General features: G+C 48.0%; 1 protein-coding gene across 3 annotated transcripts in view; it reads left to right on the top strand.

The window, feature by feature from the left end:
• The first annotated feature begins 14,600 nt into the window (after nucleotides 1–14,600).
• TMEM40 (transmembrane protein 40) overlaps nucleotides 14,601–18,227 on the top strand; it is a 36,033-nt gene continuing 32,406 nt past the window's right edge. Inside the window, exons 1-2 of one of the 3 annotated variants that reach the window (XM_025197095.1) lie at nucleotides 14,603–14,727; nucleotides 14,948–14,991. The gene's annotated coding sequence lies outside the window, so the exon portion shown is untranslated. Of the gene's footprint in view, nucleotides 14,728–14,925; nucleotides 14,992–18,227 lie in introns of those variants that run through there. The other 2 variants (XM_014517067.2, XM_006017993.2) reach the window with 2 other exon arrangements.

The following is an 18,227-nucleotide window of genomic DNA, read 5'->3' as shown; positions in this document are numbered from 1 at the left end:
GAATCAGTTCAATGAAACAGGCATTTTCCTGGACACAGATATGAGAGTCTGAGAATGGGTGATTATAATTCCTAAAACCTCAAATACCATGTACTCAGAGTGAAATGGGTACTGAAAAGCTAGAGAGAGTCTTTCTTTCTACATACTTAACAGGTACATACATACTTAATACAGTACACAAGTATTAATCTAAAGAGAAGTCACATTTAAAGATACAATATATTCTGTTGGTTGTAGATTTGGTAATAAGGATGAACTTTCCCTCTGGTCACAGTTTACTGCAATGTGAGCAGCTCCAAAATATTCAGGGCCCTTTTTGAGCACTGAGTTCTGCTTATCACTGATCATAAGCACTGGGAGCACAGAAAATTCAAAATACTAAGCCACAAGATGGCAGCAATTCTTCACTGATGAAAGATGAATTCATCTTAAATGGTGACCTTTTTCACATGGCAAAAATAGACTACAACCCACCGTAAAGACATCTCTTAGACTAGTAGAACTCAAGGTTTTGGCCCCGTAAGCCAGATAAATGGCGCAAGGCAGGTCTACGGGCTGAATCAGGCCTCATGGCACCCCCCACCTAACCCCACTAGGACTGGGCCTCTGGACTCTACACCACCCCAGCCCAGTCCCTTAACCTGGGAGTGGGCTCCACGCTGTCCTGGCATGCGGGTCTGCAGCCCATGGACCTGTGGATGACATGGTGCTGGAGGCCACATCTGAAACGTGAACTGGGAACTGAGTACCTGTCTTAGACCAGTAGTTCTCAGCCTTTTTAGACTCGAAACACCCCTTGGAAAATGTCAGCTCTTAGTTTCCATTTGTTTTTCTGACTACAGAAAAATAGAGCATTCTTCTGATGCAAAGAACTCAAAGACCACCGAAAGGCAGAATAGTTTTAATGCTACTAATTCCTATTTGAAATCTCTGGGTATATCTTATGACTCATGTTTGAACATCTAATAGAGCTAACGTTGTGTGGCACCCCTGAAAGGATCTTATAGCATCTCATCATTTTACAAAACCCTGATCGAGAATCACAGTCTTAAACATTTTCTCACTGCAAACTAGGGTTGTGTATTTGACTGGTCAAATAAAATTTGGTCAATTGACCAGTCAAATAATCAATAAAAAATAGACAATAGGGCTAAATAATACGCAGAAAAGCACAAATTTTCCATTAACACGTGTGTTAAAAACAATGCAAACAAAACATATTTCCATCAAGAAAACTACAAAAAAAAGTATTTTTTTTTAAATAAAAATTGCTATGATTTTTGACTGGTTAAAAATATGCAGTCAATTGACTGAACAATCAACAATATTTGACCAGTCAATTGACCAGCTTGACAACCCTACTGCAAACACAGAGACGTGGCCTTTCACTTCCCTACCAACACATTAAATAACCTCAAAAATGGTTTACTGAATGTTTGTTGTACGAGAGTACCTTGGTATTCATCCACCAATCAGAGCTAACAACACAGTGGTTACAGAAGAACACAAAGCCCTGCTTCCTCTCTGTATACCCCCTTCAACCACCCCTACTCTTGCTGAGTGCTACTTTAGTCCAGGAGTAACCTTTTTTGTAATGAATAGGACTACCAAAGTATTAGGTTCCTACTTAATCATGAGCAGGCTGTGGTGGCTCAAAAGCAGCCAAGAATCTTGTAGTCCCCAAGGTGAAGAGGCCTCCCAGGTGCTGTAGAGCTGGCATGGCCATCTCAAAGTCCTGACTCCCCCAGATCCCTACCCCATGGCAAGTGCTGGGGCTACTGCCGAGGGGAAGGGCTGCGCATGCAGAGTATCACTGTGCTCTGGCAATACCTGGCTCCCAGAGCTCCCTCTTCTGGGAATGCTCCAGCAGACACATTGGAGCAGCCAGGAGGCTAATCCAAGCTGAACTGGGGCCTGAAGAGATGCAAGACTAAATTGCTGCGTAGGTGGCAAAAAGCCATCTTTGCTCTGTCTTTCCCTGAGCTGAATAATGCACAGCCCTGTCAAAGCTGAGGGTCACATCTTACATGCCTATGTGGCACTGATCACCATGGCCTAAACAAAAGTATGTAGTGACAGGTATTAAAGAGTTGGCTGAACCACAAAGAGTTATCCATTTACTTCAACACAACACGATGAGGCTAAACTAGTGTGACCTCAGTGTACCAAGGGGGATCAGCATTCTCTTCCTCTCTCTGGGGATTGTTCCCAGCTACAGGAACAATAAGGCAAGTAGGGCATTATCACCAGTTATAATTAATTAGTTAATGTTTGCTCACTGCTTTGAAGCTTCAAGTGCTATGTGCTCTAAGTGCTAAGCATTAGAACTAATTAAATGTGTCATGCTAGGCAAAACAAGTCATGGGGATATGTGCAGAGTGGATTATTCTGTTAGTTTTACCCAGCCTCTCCCTACATCCAGTACAGTGAAGGGAGGGGAGGTGACATTCTTATCTAGTGCTGGAAATACTCTCTCCACATGCTCAATCCTGCTCTCATTCAAACCAATGGTAAAACTATTGCCCTAGCTTCAGTGAAAGCCAGATTATGCTTCACTTTAAACACAAGATTCCAAGTTCACTACCATGACTGTCCCCTGAACCAAGAAAACCCCAAGCAGCTATTCGCAAAGATCTGGGACAGGATGGGTTTTTAGGTACGCGGAGATAGGCTGTTCCTACACACAGTAAAAATCTTGTTTTTGGTTAGATCTCAATCTCTGTGCCTCAAAGGCCCCTGCTGCATGTTCAGTTAAAGGTGCGACTAGATCTAATGCACAATTCACACAATTATGCCTCCTGCTAGGCCACATGAGCAAACATTAACTAATTAATTATAACTGGTGATAATGCCCTACTTGCCTTATTGTTCCTGTAGCTGGGAACAATCCCCAGAGAGAAGTAGAGAATGCTGATCCCCCTTGGTACACTGAGGAATCACTCATTAGATCCAATCACACCTTATTGCCAGTGTAGGGGAAGCCTGATCCTGGGCTCCGCCCCCCCTCCAATGGGAGGAAGCAGGCTTCCACAGCTGGGAGCCACCTTTGGTGAAGGTGGCTCCCAGCCATGGGGGATATGAGCAGCTGGCACCAAGTATCTCCACACCGGAAGGATTCCCAGTTGTAGCCGTGCCTACATGCATCTGGGACTGAGAGATGCCACAACTGGCAGTTTCATGCCCCGGCTCCCGAGCCTTGAGGATCATGGCAGCTGCGATCCCCAGGGCTTGGGGTTTCACACTAGACGTTGTGCATCCCTGTGGCTGGGAGCCCTGTCAGCTGACAGGGCTTTCAGACACAGGGGAGAGCCTGCTACCCGTGCAAATTAGAGCTCAATAGCAGCTGGCTATAAAGTTAATACATGTTTTTGAGGTCTAACTTTGCAGTTGGTTGGAGCTTTTTACTGTGGGACAGCTACTTTACATATGTAGCTGGTTTCAAGATAATTGCACAATTAACCAGTCAATTGCATGATACCTGTAATGTGTAAAGGGAGCCAAAGGGCTGAATCCCAAGAAGATGATTTATCCCTACAGAGGGAACAAGGAAATGGTGCAGGGACTCCAGCATTGTATTCTCAGACTCTTTCTGATCCTCAGTCTTTAAGTACAAGAACAAGCCGCTGCCACCATGCTTTAGTATAAACAGTGTGTGTGTGTGTGTGTGTGTGTGTGTACCATGGTATAGACAGGTACTGGTTACTTTTCTGGTAAACATTTTAAGATCTCCATGTTAAATTAAAATTATCACTACTCATTTGCATACAGTGTATGCAATCAGAGAATCATCTGAGTGACTAAGTAGATTTGACAGAGTGAAGCTTTGCAGTTGGAGGTGTTGACTAGCTCAGCAAACTAGAAATTCTTGTTTTTGAGAATGGCTGTAAAGTAGGACTTTCACAAAATTAAAATTCCCCATAAATTATGGTCTCACCCAGACTTTTGGTGGAGTGCAGCTACAGTTTTCAGCTGACCCTACTCTGTTATTCTGTGTTTTATCTGTATTAGTAGGACAAAAAAGGTTAAGGCAACTTAGCTGTGTAGCTCCATTAAGCAATAATTTCAAAGCCTAAGTGATGTAAGCAAAGCAACATTCATTTTTTCATCAAGGTACATGAGGACAGATAAGCCTAGGGCATTTTGATACTGTTTGTCAGCATAGGGAGTGCCTCTCCAAGGAGCTCCAGCATAATTTCCCAAAGTGATTACAGTCTGGGTGCCACCACCTGTGAGATGCCTTAAAGGGGCCTGATTTTCAAATAGCAATTAGCTCCTCCCAGCTACACATTAGGCCTTTTTACAGTGTTTCAAAACCCTCTAATTCCATACCAACTTAAACTCAGATCTTCTGTAATTGCCTTTCACTCCATAACTGGGGACTTACTTAACTTGCAGTAAGACAAACCAATTGTCCTGGAATAAAGAGCTCATTACACAGGCATTTTGCAGCAGCCCTGCTCCTTGGTGCTGATTGGCAGAGGCCCCACCTCTCAGCACTGATTGGCAAAGAGGCCCTGGGGGGAGGGAGGGAGGAAGGGCCACCACCACCTTGCCTGCTGTCCCCTTCCTGCTGACCTGCCAGCTGGTGTCTTCCTCTCCCAGGCAGGTTGTGAGGCCCACCCAGGAGTGGAAGACTTAATAAAAAAACTTATTTTTATTAAGTTTTTTTTCCCATGGATTTCTCATGTAACCCCAGATTTCATGGTTTCTGTGAAAAATCTGTGAAACCGTGCTTTAGGTAGGATCCTAGCCACAACTACCCTCACAGCAGCAGGCCATCTCGCAAGGCAAGGCAAGAGCATTTTTACAGGCAGTAAAGCACTGCTCTATTATGGTTGGACATGCTATCAAGTCTCAAGCAGTCCCCTCTGTGCTGGGACAAGAGGTTTATTTACCGTCTTCCCTGGCCTCCACCCTTTCCCGAGACACGAAGTCTCACTGCATGAGACAAGAGGTAGGCCAATACTGCACACCTTCTTCCAAGGCAATAATGGCAGGAGCTAGAACTGGTTAGTTTAACTCTTAATGCAGACGTGGCATCACCACATCATCTATATCCCACAGACAGAGCATCTACTCCACACATCTATACTTAGTTCAAGACACCCTTTTCCATGCCTTACCAGTTACACCTTCCTTACCAGAGTTACATTAATCTCCGATGCTTACATATGTTCCCTTAGTAAATGGTTATTGAACTTAAACACACCATACATTTGGCAGACCAGAACTGCAAACCAGACACCAAAAAGCTTCCTACTAGGGCTGTGCGAGGCTTTAGACAGTGCTTCAGATCCGGAGATGCTTCGGACGCTTCGGGGTCCAAAGCAGTACATCCGGGTCAAAGCGCTGGTCTCGTTAGGCCTCCCGAACTGGTTGGGAGCTTCCAAAGAGCTTCGGAGCCGCCTCAGAGATCCGGCCATAGGGTATAATGGGGAAACAATAACATATCTATAACTTTGTTGTTTTTTACCCGATTTGGATGAAGTTTTCAGGGATGGTAGACTCTGTAGGGATCATGAAGCCAACCAAGTTTCAAGAGGATCAGTGCAGGGGTTTTGTGGCAACTGTACCGCAAATTCTTGAAAGCAAAATTCCTATCACGTCTATGTGTTACAATACAGGGGGGGTCAACACTGCAGGGGTGGTAGCTCTTACTGAGGCCACAAAGCCTGCTAAGTTTCAAGAAGATTGATGCAGGGGCTTGGGGGGGGGGAAATGCCCCTCAAGCTGGGGACAAGCAAAACTTGTGTATTGAGCTGGTCCCTGAGTCCCTGGTCCCTGAGTGAATCATGATTTTAGTCCAGTCACAGAAAGGTTACATACCTCGGCATAGGGCTGAGGGAAACAGGTATCCATGGGAGCTGCTGTTGGTTACAAGAGGCCCCAAATGCTGCTACAATTAATGCTCCAAACTGCATTAATGACATTGGTATCAAGCTCAGCTGTGGCAGGAGGCTGAGATGAAAGCTCTTGGCTGTTGGTAGGGCTGTTGCTGGTTTAATTTCTATGAGTCCTTGGAAATCTTTTCTTTTACTCCATACAAGTTAAGCTCTGGGGAAAACCCATCCTTTGTGGCTAGGGAACCAGTGCAGGGGTTGGCCACAGAGAGGCCCATGCCACTTCATGAACTGGCTGCACAGTAGGTATCATACTGAACCTGCTGTAGGTCTCATGTTGAACTTACCAGCTCTGCCTTCAAGCCTTCAGTCTACAGCAAGCCTGTACATATTCTACCTAGATCAGGCTAGGTGTCAGCCAGATAGGCCTAGAGCAGGTGATCAGATTCCAACCTTGCCTCCATAGTTTACTCCCCCCACTGAATTTGCAGTCCAGATATGGACACAGGCCTCTCTACCATTAGCTGAACCAGAGCATTGGCAAGGGATACCCCTGCATTTGGAGGAAGTTTAGATTCTGATATTATCCTAGATCTGGAAATGCATGCTTGTAGCTGATATGGCCATGTACAATATGTCTTTGCCATTTTTTTCTTCTCTCTTCTGTGCTTCAAACCACCTTGCAGCTCTTCTCCAAAAATATACACTCCTTCCTCTTTACACCTGTTTTGTTTAAAAGCTGCCTTTTGCTGTTGTAGGAAGAGAGAGGGAGCATGGCCAAGAAGAATGTTTATGACCTTTGCCTCCCACTAAAATACAGAACAGGGAAAAACCCTAGAATGGGCAGTAAGCCCTCACTAATAAATGAAATGCTGAGGAAATGCCTCAAACTTCAAAGGACACCTAGACCTAATAAGATAGGGAACATTAATTAATAACAGCCAAGGAAGCATAAACAATGCCAGAAAGAATTCAGGGTGACTTACTAAGAGCAGGTTGGTGACAAGCAATAAAAGAAAACAGTTTCCACAGCAGTCACTGTTGTGAAGTAGATAGCTGGCAGGAAGTCTGTGTGGGAGTGTCAGCGTGTAATACATAAGTATGGAAACAGATTTTCCTCCTAGAATGAGGAAGCTATAGCTCCTTGAGAGGACTTAATTTGGCCAGCTGGTGACAAATAGTAAGCAGCCTACAGTGTCAAAGAAACTCTGGGACAAAAACAATGTTTGAAATTCTAGATTTCACCCTGAATCCCGATGTTACCAGTGACTAAAACTTGATGGAGAACTGGAGACAATAACAAGTCACTACATTTATGGACAGTGGGCCAAATTAAAGTGATGATATGAAGAGGAAATGAGAAACTGAGCTCCTAAAATTACTTCCCACTGAACTGTACCCAATGACTATCTAGAAACAATGGACCACATTCACTGCACTAACATAGCAGCTTTTTTTTAGTAAAAAAGAGCAGCCATTAATGACATTTAACAGCTCAAAGGATGTCCATTCCCTTATGTAAGAAAGGCAGCAAAAGGGCTGGGAGACCCCCTTGGCTCAACAAGGAAGTCAGACTGCCTGAAATTAAAACAAGAAGCCTACAAAGGCTGGAAGTCAGGAATAACAGCCAAAGAGGAGTACCTGGCAACAGCCTGCACCTGTAGGGAGCAGATCAGGACAGCAAAAGTACAAACTGAATACAGACTGGCAACCGGAATCGAAGACAACAAAATGTATTTCTTTAGATATGTAGGAAGTTAGGGGAAAAATAAGGGAAGCATAAGGCCCCTGATGAATGAAATGGGATGGCTGATAACCAACACTCAGGACAAAACCAAACTGCTGAATGAATCATTCAAATCGGTATTCTGCCAGTCCAAGGGTGTTAGCTTGCTTGACAAGATACAGGATGACCATGGTGGGGGGTGACCACCCCAACCCCCACATCTACAAGTTAACGTAGATCTTGTGAGGGAGCACCTACAAAGGCTAAATATCTACAAAACATCAGGACCAGATGAACTATAGCTGAGGGTGCTAAAAGAACTGGCCAATGTCATTGTGCAACAGTTGGCAAAGTTATTTGAAGATTCGTGGCACTCAGGAAAGGCCCCAGAAGATTGGAATAAGGCCAATGTTGTGCCTGTCTTTAAGAAAGGAGAAAGGAGGACATGGGGAATTACAAGCCAATCAGTTTGACCTCAATCCTTAGTAAAATCCTAGAGAAAATGATCAAAGAATCCATTACAGAAAGGCTAGCAGAAGGCAGTATTCTGAAGGATAGCCAGCATGGCTTCATTACGGGCAGATCATGCCAGACCAACCTCATTTCCTTCTATGATCAAGTTACTCACCACCTGGATGGGGGAAATGAGGTTGTTGTCATATACCTGGACTTAAAAAAGGCATTTGACCTGGTTTCCCACAAAGTCCTCATGAAAAAAATAGGGAAAATGTGGCCTTGACTACTTTACGTTCTGGTGGCTAGGTAACTGGCTCATGGTAGGACCCAGAGAGTATTGATTGATGGAACTGAGTCATTATGGTGGAGGGTGACCAATAGCATCCCTCAAGGTTCAGTACTTGGACCACTGCTTTTCAACATGTTCATCAATTATTTGGATTTGGGTATTAAACGTGAACTAGCAAAGTTCGCTGACAACACCAAACTGGGGAATGTGGTTATGCTCAAAGACAGGCTGGCAGCACAGGCCAACCTGGACATGCTTGTGAGGTGGGTGGACCTCAACCTGATGCCATTTAATACGGAGAAATGTAAAGTGCTCTATCTGGGGAGAAGTAATTCACAACACACTTACAGGCTCGGCAGTGCTACATTTGCCAGCACCACATCTGAATGAGATGTGGGTGTTGTGATAGACAATAAAATGAATGTGAGCCACCAGTGCGATGCTGTAGGTGGCAGAGATAATCAAATACTGTCATGCATCTACCGGGGCATCTCAAGCAAGGCTAAGGATGTCACCCTCCCTCTCTACTCAGCCTTAGTGAGACTGCAACTGGAGTTCTGCATCCAGTTCTGGGTGCCGCACTTCAGGAAGGGTGTGGAGAAGTTCGAGACAGTCCAGAGGAGGGCCACACACATGATTAGAGGCCTAGAGACCAGGCCACATGAGGAAAGGCTGAAAGACTTGGGACTGTTCAGCCTGGAGAAGAGAAGACTCAGAGGGGACTTGGTGGCAGCCTATAAGTATATCAAGGGCATACCATCAGGGCCTGGGGAAGCATCTGTTCATCAAGGCCCTCCAGGGGAGGACAAGAAATAATGGGCACAAGCAGAGTGAGGACTGCTTCAGGCTAGACATAAGGAAAAACTTCTTTACAAGTCAGGTAATCCCACTTGGGGTCCAGATCCTAGTTTGGGAATTGCTGCCCTATAGTCTCTCAGCTAGCGGGAATCTCAGAATCTCAAGCATAGTCTCCTTCTTTTGTCAGGCCTTGTAGGTAGGCTGGTATACATTGGCAACATGCAGGGGGTGCATGCGGGTGCACGTGCACCTCCTGAGATTTGCCATGCCCCCTCTGAGAGAAGTGCTGCTGGCACTTCTGTATTTGCCATCGGCACTTCTGCCCCCCTCCCCCGCTCGGCAATCAGCCACTGGGGGACCCTTGCCGCCTCCCCCCCCAGTTGACGTTTGGCTGCTGGGGGACCCCCCCAGTCGGCAATCAGCCACTGGTGCACCCCCAGTATTAGGTGGCACCAGTCACCCATGCTGGTATAAGACATGGCTAAATCAGCTCTAATACTGATGAGGGAAACCACAGCAATGGAGGAGAGAGCCAGAGAGAAGCTAGCCTAAATGCCTTTTTGACTCACAGGGCACTGACAGATGTACAGACCCCTGCTCTAACTCGTGGCACTTTACATAAGGCACCATGAGTTAGAGTGCCCTCCCATATCCAACAGATGTTTTGCTTGTTGGGTCGGGGGGTGGGATCCCGCCTGAATCCAGGTGCCCAAGGAGACTGTCTGAAGCCAAGGAGCTGCCCCTCTCCTCCAGCCCTGTTCCACCTCCCCTCTGCCGGCTGTCTGCAGGAAGGGAGGGGGGAGGGGGAGCAAGCTGCCAGCTGGGGTTTTCCCAGTCTGAGGTGGAGATGGGGAGGCTGGTTGGGGGTGTGAGGTGTGGGAGCTCCAAGCCACCTGCCCCTCCTCCAGTTCAGGCTAGGCAAACTCCAGCCAGCAGCTCACTCTTTTTCCCCCCTCCCTTCCTGATGATAGCTCCACGGGTGGGTCTGGCCTGCATCAGCCCAGCCCTGATTACACTACAAATGAACCCTAGGGAACACAACCTCCATAAGGTACTTCAAAGTGGAGCACCTTCATCTGATCCCTCATTTGATGAGGGTTAATTTGTCATGTGATTGGCCACTTTAAATGTGCTCTGCAGCCATGCACATGTGTCACAGCACGGCTGTAGAATACTTTCAGGGGGGCCAATTGTGTGACAAATGTAACGTCTGTCTGTGCCCACAGTTAAAGTTCCTATTATCCAGGGCAGTCCGCCACTGCCTCATTTCTTGCTCTCTAAATCAGTAAAACCTGTTTGTTTCAATTTGCTGAGTAAGTTTCTACCTGAAACCAACACACGCCTTTTAAGAATCAAGGCCAGACAATAGGACTTGCAAGCTGTGCCACGCTGGGTGTGGTATCAAGCTGTCTTATGCTGCTAATGACTGTAGGCTTACCTGTGCCTCCTGACTGTGCAGTATCTCTTAGCTACTTGACACACCAGGCGAATGCATGCAAAGCACCACCTGTCTGAGCACAGTTTGTTCTACCCAGCATGTGCCCAGCTGCATGGGCTAACACAGGGGAGGCAATGACCTTATTCCCTCACTATCCTGGTTGAAGTGACTGGGGAAAGCAGGCTCTCTCAGACACTGTTTACCCTCATCCCCACTTGGGTTGCTCAGCCCTCGGCAGAGTGAAACACTCCCTGGGGACAGTGGGGGCAGCTTGTGGGCACTGCAGATTCTAGTCCACATGCTTGGGACAAATATCTGCCACTCACACACCAGCCTCTTTGGGGAAATAGGAAGAAACCCTTGGTACGAACACTGCTCTCCACAATAAAGCCATACTTTCATCCAAGCAGGGCAAGAGTAGAAGATCCCTGTGGGAAGTTACACATGCATATTCCACAGCAATAATACGAAGTCCCCAATTCCAAGCAGCCAAATATATAGATTAAAGCTCTGTGTCCCCACTAATCATTTCAGAGACTCTTGCCCATCCCTTTGCTACAGTTACTGTCACTCATTTAAGCTATGAGTTCACTGATGCCTGGGCTCTGAGTCCTGTGGCCTGGATAATCCATCCCTGTTGCTTTTGGGTTAGTCTGGACCTCCCAGATAAGTGCAGAAACTCTGGTTCAAACCCTTCTGGGCAGCTCGCAGCATAGTCCAGCTGCTCTCACTCTCAGGCCAACAGTTAAAACTTGCTGTGCCACAACAGCATCTTCTCCAGCCCCTCCACCAAGCCTAACACCCATGTCAACCCCTGGCCTTCTCTCCTGTTGGTTCTGAAGTGGTAATTGTTAGGGGTGCAGGATTTTTCAGGAGCCATATTGGCCAATACCGATCCAATTTCAATATGCAGCCAGGCAGCTTGGAGACCAGCATTGGGCTGGTAAGTCTGTTGTGGGGCAAGGGGTGGGGGGGAACAGACATGAGGGCCAGATTGAGGCCCCCACAGTGAGGGAGGGAGTGGGGCAGGGGCAGGCACTGCACAACCGGGGCAGGTGCAAGCGGGCACGAGGGGTGTGGTGGCTCCTTCCACTGCTTGCACCATGAGAGGGCATGGGGGGCATGTGCCCCCAGATCTGCGCACAGGGCAAGGGCGGGCTGCCACTGCAGGTTGGGGCCAGGGTGGTACTGGGCTCTTCCTGGTGGGGGGCTGGGCCAGGGCTGCACTCGGGGTGACTGGTGGTGGCACTGGGAGGGGGGCTATGGGGGGCACCCCAAAATTTGCCAGAGCACTCCCCCAACCTCCCTCTTAGCACTGATGCTGCCCACCATGAGTGCAGCCCGGATCAGCCCCCTGCTGGGAAGAGCCCGGTGCCGCCCTGGCCCCAGCCCACAGCAGCAGCCTGCCCTTGCCTTGCATGTGGATCTGGGGCACGCATCCCTCATGCTTCCCAGGGTGCACGTAGCAGTGGGAACCACCCCCTGCACACCCCCTGGACAAGCCACTCGTGGCTCAGTCCTGTCCTCTGCCTCACCCTGGCTGAGCAGTGCCTGTGCCTGTGCCTGCCTCAGCCCCAGCCCCAGCCCCACTCCCTCCCTCACTGTGGGGCCCTTGATCTGCCTCCTGCATGCCCCTTCCCTCCCCACACCACTCCCCCCACAACAGACTTACCAGCCAGATGCTGCTCTCCAAGCCGCTGGGCTGAGCTCCTGGCCATGTGCATGCTGTGGCTGTGCACATACATGGGGCATTTATTGGCCACATTATTGGCTACATCAGGCAAAAAAAGCCGATTGCCAATACTGTCAATTTATTTTCCTTATATCTGTTTGATCTCATCTAATATGGGACCGATGTATTGGTGCACCTCTAGTAATTGTCCCCTCCAGCGCAACTCAGTTCACCAGGAAATGGCCCCTTGCCTTTGTCTGAGTGTGGTGCTCTTTTTCCCCCAAGGCTTTTTTCAATTCCCAAATCTCCTTTAGTGTTCACATCCCAGAATGGAAGGGATAACAGTCCCTAGAAGTGCCCTGCCCAACTCTGTAATCATAGCTTTGCAGAGCAGGCCTGTGTCACCTCATCAGAAGTCACTGTGAATGGAGGCTGTCATGCAGATACTGGGTACCTTCCCAATTATGGAAGCTGGTACGTCAGGCATGATACAACACGACTACCTCACCTAACTAGTTATAGAAACATAGCATCATAGAAAATTAGGGTTGGAAGGGAACTCAGGAAGTCATCTAGCCCAACCCCCTGCGCAAAGCAGGATCATCCCCAATTAGTTGATGTAAGCATAATTTAAACCCTATATAATGATTCCCCAGAAGACGTTTCAACACCACCTGAAGCCTGCTTGAGAGTGTTCATTATCTCCAGGGATCCTGGTTTTCCCTGATAAAAAATCACAAATTCTCTGATAAAAATAGCAAATTCTCTGATAAGAACCCCAAAATCCATGATTAAAATGAAAGACCCCCCACAGTCCTCCTGGCCCTGCTGGTGCCCCTCCCTCCCTTCCCCCCAACCTCCCTAGTCTTAATGGTGCCCCTCATCTTCCCCAACGACCCTGATGGTATCCCTCACTCCCCCCGACAACCTCCCAGCCCTGCTCCTCGTCCTCATTCCCCCCCACAATCCCCTCAGACCTGCTGGTGCCCCTCACTCCCCACCCACAGGTTGTGCTTCCCCAACCCTGCCAGAAGGGGTCCCCAGCTGCCTGGGACCTGGATCTACAGCCCCCTGCCCCTGGCAGGAGTTGGGGGCTTCTGCAGCAGAGAGGAGTCCAGCTCCCCCCCTGCTGCCTGCCTGCTGTGGGCTCAGGTGGTGGGGAGGGGGCTGCTCCCCACTGTGGTGTGCACTCCTTGGGGGCAGGGGGACCTGTGCTCCCAGATCTGTGCATGGGGCAGGGTCTGCGCACTGCCCGCTGCAGGCTCCTGCCCTGCTGCCTTTCCCCAGCACCTCCACAGCCCAGCATGTGCGACTGGCACTACAAAGAACAGCAGAACCATGTAGGAAGCTGTCTACTACTGCGAGCTCTGCACTGCCCTGGCAAGGCATCCCCTGTGTCTGAAGCAGGGGTGGCAGTGCGGGGTTGTGTGCAGGGGATGTGGACGGCGTGGAGCTTGAAGCAGCAGGCAGATTCCTGACTGCCTCCACTGTTCCCAGCAGCACCGGGTTGCAGACACCGGGGCTGTGGAGACCCCAGGGGAGGGCAGCAGGCCGGGAAGCCTGAGCCTGCTGTGGGTAACATGCAGCCCCTGCCTTGCACACAGATCTGGGGGTAGGCATGGGTCTCCCCTGGCCCCCGGGAATGCGTGCAGTGTCAGGGAGCAGCCACCCCTGCCCAAGCCCGCAGCAGACAACCTGCCCTACCCTCCACCCCATGCACAGATCTGGGGGGCACAGGTCCCCTCTACCCCCCAGGAGCGCGCACAGCAGGGGGGAGCTGGCTCCGCCCCCCCAGACGAGCTGCCCACAGCCCCATTCTGCTCCCCACTGGGGCCCTGTGGCCACACATTGAGACCCAAGACCCAGGCACTGCCCAGCTGGGCAGCAACTGCAGCCCCAGCCCTACTCAACTCCCTCCCTCCCTTCTTATGGGGGCCTCAATCCTGCAATTTACCTGTGGGAACTGCTCTCTAGGCTGCCTGGTAGCCATGTGCATATAGATGCACATGGTGCCCCTGCCAGAGCCCTCCTCCCTCTCCCTCCCAGCCCTCTGCAGGCCAGAACTCTGCCAGCCTGCAGGGGGCTCCTCACAAAATGGCAAAATCTGCGGGTTTCTCCGGTAAAATGAGAAATCCATGGATGCCTCTGGTAAAAGGTAAAATCTGTGGTTTATTCCATTTTTCCATGGCAAACAGAAAACCCAGATCCCTGGTTATCTCCTATTCATTATCTCACTAACTGAAGGCTGGTGGTTTATAAACCTCCTTTCCTTCTTCCTTGCACAAGGAAGCTTGTAGCTTAAGTTGCTTAACTAAAATGCAGAGCATTCAGATTGCATCACAATAGCTGTGAGGGAAACAACAATCTCAAGCTGCTTCCTCCGCAAGTTGCTCTGTATTTGTGTCTGGCTGAATGAGGGTCCCAGAGCACCGCAGGAGCTTCCCATGGAATAAGAAGACTCTAGGATGGATCGGATCTGAAACTTCCAACCTGACTGCTCTGTTTGAGGTAAAACTTTAGTATAAGGAGCTAACTCAGATATAAGGAAGAAATGAAATGATTTATTCTGCTGTGAGTCAGGCAGCCTGAGGGAGCTGAACCACATGTAAATATTGTTGTGACTATGAAGGCCTGCCATGATCCAACCAACACAGAACACATGATTTATGCACTCAGATACCTCGTCATTGCCTGTACTGTCTCACTCACTTCCCTGCCTTTCCAACAGGATGGTTGTTCATTTTTGAAGCAGCTGTACCAGTGGAAGAGAAGGTAAATGCCACATATGCAGAGAACATGTTACGTTATTATAGAGTCTTTGGATCTGATCTTTTCTTTAGATGTTACGCACTTTTCTGGTTGTGATATATGAACTGTGTGGTTATTTATTACCTTCTAAAAATGCAATTACTGTAGCAGCAATATTTGTGGTTTACAAGACAGTGGTAGAAGGATTGGGCTGGTTCTTTTGGTCTCATCAGCTGAATCTTTCTAATATTTTATTTTAAATTATTCTTTGTTGCAAAGAGACAATGTTTCTGAAGAAGTATAATGTGAAAGGCCTGTTCTTTACCTTAGCTTCATTCAGGTTGTAAATATGAGCGCTTATGGGTTGTGGTAAATCTACTGAATTTAAAACAACCTTTTTCTCTAGACTTTTTAAAGCAACAATTCAGACAAATACAATGCAAAAAAAGATGATGGATGTAGACTGCTACAGGAGTGCTCTGTATTTGTTCACCTGTAAACAGATAGCTAATAGCTAGGGTTGCTGGTAGCTGGCACTCAAAAATGTTTACCATAACACTTGGGTTTTATATGGTTTATGTATATCTGTAAGAGTCACAAGTTTTTTGCTGTGGTATTAAAGCCAAAATAGTAGATAAAAAATAATTTCGGGTGGCCTGAAATGGAATTGTTTCAGTTTCAGTTTTCATGCTGAAGCCATCTGCTGCGCTGGCCAGATTGCATTTTGGGTTGAACAAAACATTCCCTTCAACCTGGAACTGGCTGGTTCATTCATTTTAGTTGGGGTGTTTGTTTGATTGTTTTTAAGAGCCAGGTACAAGTGGTCATTTTTCATATTTTGATTTAAATCAGCCACATGTGGTCCCAAAATACAAAGTTAAAATGTTACTTTTGAAAATATCAGAACAAGACGTTTAGAATTTTCTGACTCCCCCCCGTGTTTGGCTGAAACAAAACCTGTGCTGCTTTGGCAAATGAACTATTTCACTGAAAACTGGCACCTCTAAAACAAAAAGAGTCTGCAAATGCCTTCTTCAGACAGCTGTTTGCATCTGCCCTAGAACAAACTAACATGAGATAAGAGGTCTGATTCACACAAGTGTTACTCCATAATAATTTTAAGAAAGCCTTTGCTGCAATTACATTCTGATTTACTCCAGGGAAAAATAGTGCAGGCCTATCATTCATGTCACTCCCCAGTGAACAAATGTTACAGTTGAAATGCCAGTACATTACCATCAGTTTGTCATTATTTATTAAGAGGACTTTCAAAAATGTACAGTAGAAAATGATATAGATCACTTGAATAATTATTAGTGCATGCAGGTAGTCTTCATTTGTTTAGGCTGTTATGTTATGATGGGTGGTGTGTGAGGCAAGAGGCCTGGGTGCTGCCTACAAAGGGGAGCTCTTCACTCTCCTATCCCCTCTTCCTTCCCCACACAAGCACCTTACATCTTCCCTGAAGTGGCTTTGTCTGTGGCTCCAGCAGCAGGGAGGGCAGAGCAGAGCAGCAGTGGCAGCCTATGATGTAGGGGCAGCAGGCAGAGATTCACTGCTGCAGCAAGGCAGATGTCACCTCCTTTTTTGCCACCAAATAGCTGTTTTTTGGATACTCAACATGTGTATCAGCAGCAAAAAAGGTGGAGATATCTTTCCCCTCCCCTGCAGCAGCGAACTGCTGCTCCTATACCATGCTCCACCCCGCCCATCCTATACTGTGAAACCTGTGGCCACTCACCACCCCACTCCCTGCCACCGCAGGCTTCACATCCAACCACTCACCAGCCTGCCCCCACCCCGGTGCTGCCAGCAGCAGCTTCTTCAGGGCAGGGGGCCCCAAAAAATTGTGGGCCAGCCCTGGCTATTATGTTTCTCTTTTGACTGCTGTTTCAAAGGAGCCCAAGAGTCATCTGCCCAAATCCCACAGATGTTCAGTGCCTAGCTCCCTTCAACACCTTTGAAAGTCCCAGCCTTAAACCCAAGGCTTTTTAAGGAGCATGTCAAGGGAACCCACAACACATCCTTCCCTCTCTTCAGCCCTTCCCCTGGCATGTGTAATGCAGTGAGACAGTGCTGTTCTTTTAAAGCTCCTGTTCTGAAACCCCAAGGAATACATCACTATACTTTTGACAGGGAGCAGTCCCAGAAAAGTGTTTCATGTTAGCTCCCCAACATATCAGCCACAATGGAGCAGTTCACTTATCAAGGCCTACAAATGAAGGAAGTGTGAAGGTAAATCAACTCTTGACAGCTAATGAGGCTGAGGGTGTCCCCTCTGCTTTTAATGTTATATATGCTGTCCCATTTCTACACTATGGGATGGATTTACTAATACACACTGGCTGCCTTGTGCCTCTCAGACGCCACCAAGCAGCCATAAACGAAGAGTTACAGCTGTTTTGCATCACAGGAGTACCACAAAGCAGATAAGCCTATGGGTGAACCTGGCCCTCTGTGTTTACTAGGATTTATACATGGGTTCAAAACCTTCCTGCCTTCCTTTCAGACTCTAACCTTGCAGGATAGAGATTATGGCCTGTGAATTTTGTACAGAATTCAGTTTTTCATAGATTTCATAGACATCAGGGCTGGAAGGGACCTCGGAAGATCATCGAGTCCAGCCCCCTGCCCAAAAGGCAGGAAGTCAGCTGGGGTCATAGGATCCCAGCAAGATAAGCATCCAGTTTCATCTTGAAGGTGTTCAATGAAGGCGCTTGAACCACCTCCGGTGGCAGGCTGTTCCAGACCTTGGGGGCTCGGACAGTAAAGAAATTCTTCCTTATGTCCAGCCTGAAACGATCTTGAAGTAGTTTGTGACCATTCAACCTCGTCATCCCTTGGGGCGCTCTGGTGAACAAACGTTCCCCCAGATGCTGGTGGTCACCCCTGATAAACTTGTAGGTGGCCATCAGATCACCCCTGAGCCTGCGCTTTTCCAGGCTAAAGAGCCCCAGGGCTCTCAGCCTGTCATCGTAGGGTCTGCTTCCCTGACCTCTGATCATGCGCGTGGCTCTTCTCTGGACTCTCTCAAGCTTCTCCACATCCTTTTTGAATTGTGGAGCCCAAAACTGGACACAGTACTCCAGCTGCGGCCTCACTAAGGCCGAGTACAGGGGGAGAATGACGTCCCGGGATTTGCTTGAGAACGTCCCGGGATTTGCTTTGACAATTTGCTTTGTTTTGTGTGTGCTTTGGCACCACTGAATTATGTTCCCGCTAAATTGCAGCTTCTTTGCACGGTGGAGTTTTCTGCTGCA

This window comes from Alligator sinensis, unplaced genomic scaffold (assembly GCF_000455745.1).
Source record: "Alligator sinensis unplaced genomic scaffold, ASM45574v1 scaffold391_1, whole genome shotgun sequence".
Lineage (NCBI taxonomy): Eukaryota > Metazoa > Chordata > Crocodylia > Alligatoridae > Alligator > Alligator sinensis.
This window is presented reverse-complemented; position numbering and strand designations above follow the sequence as displayed.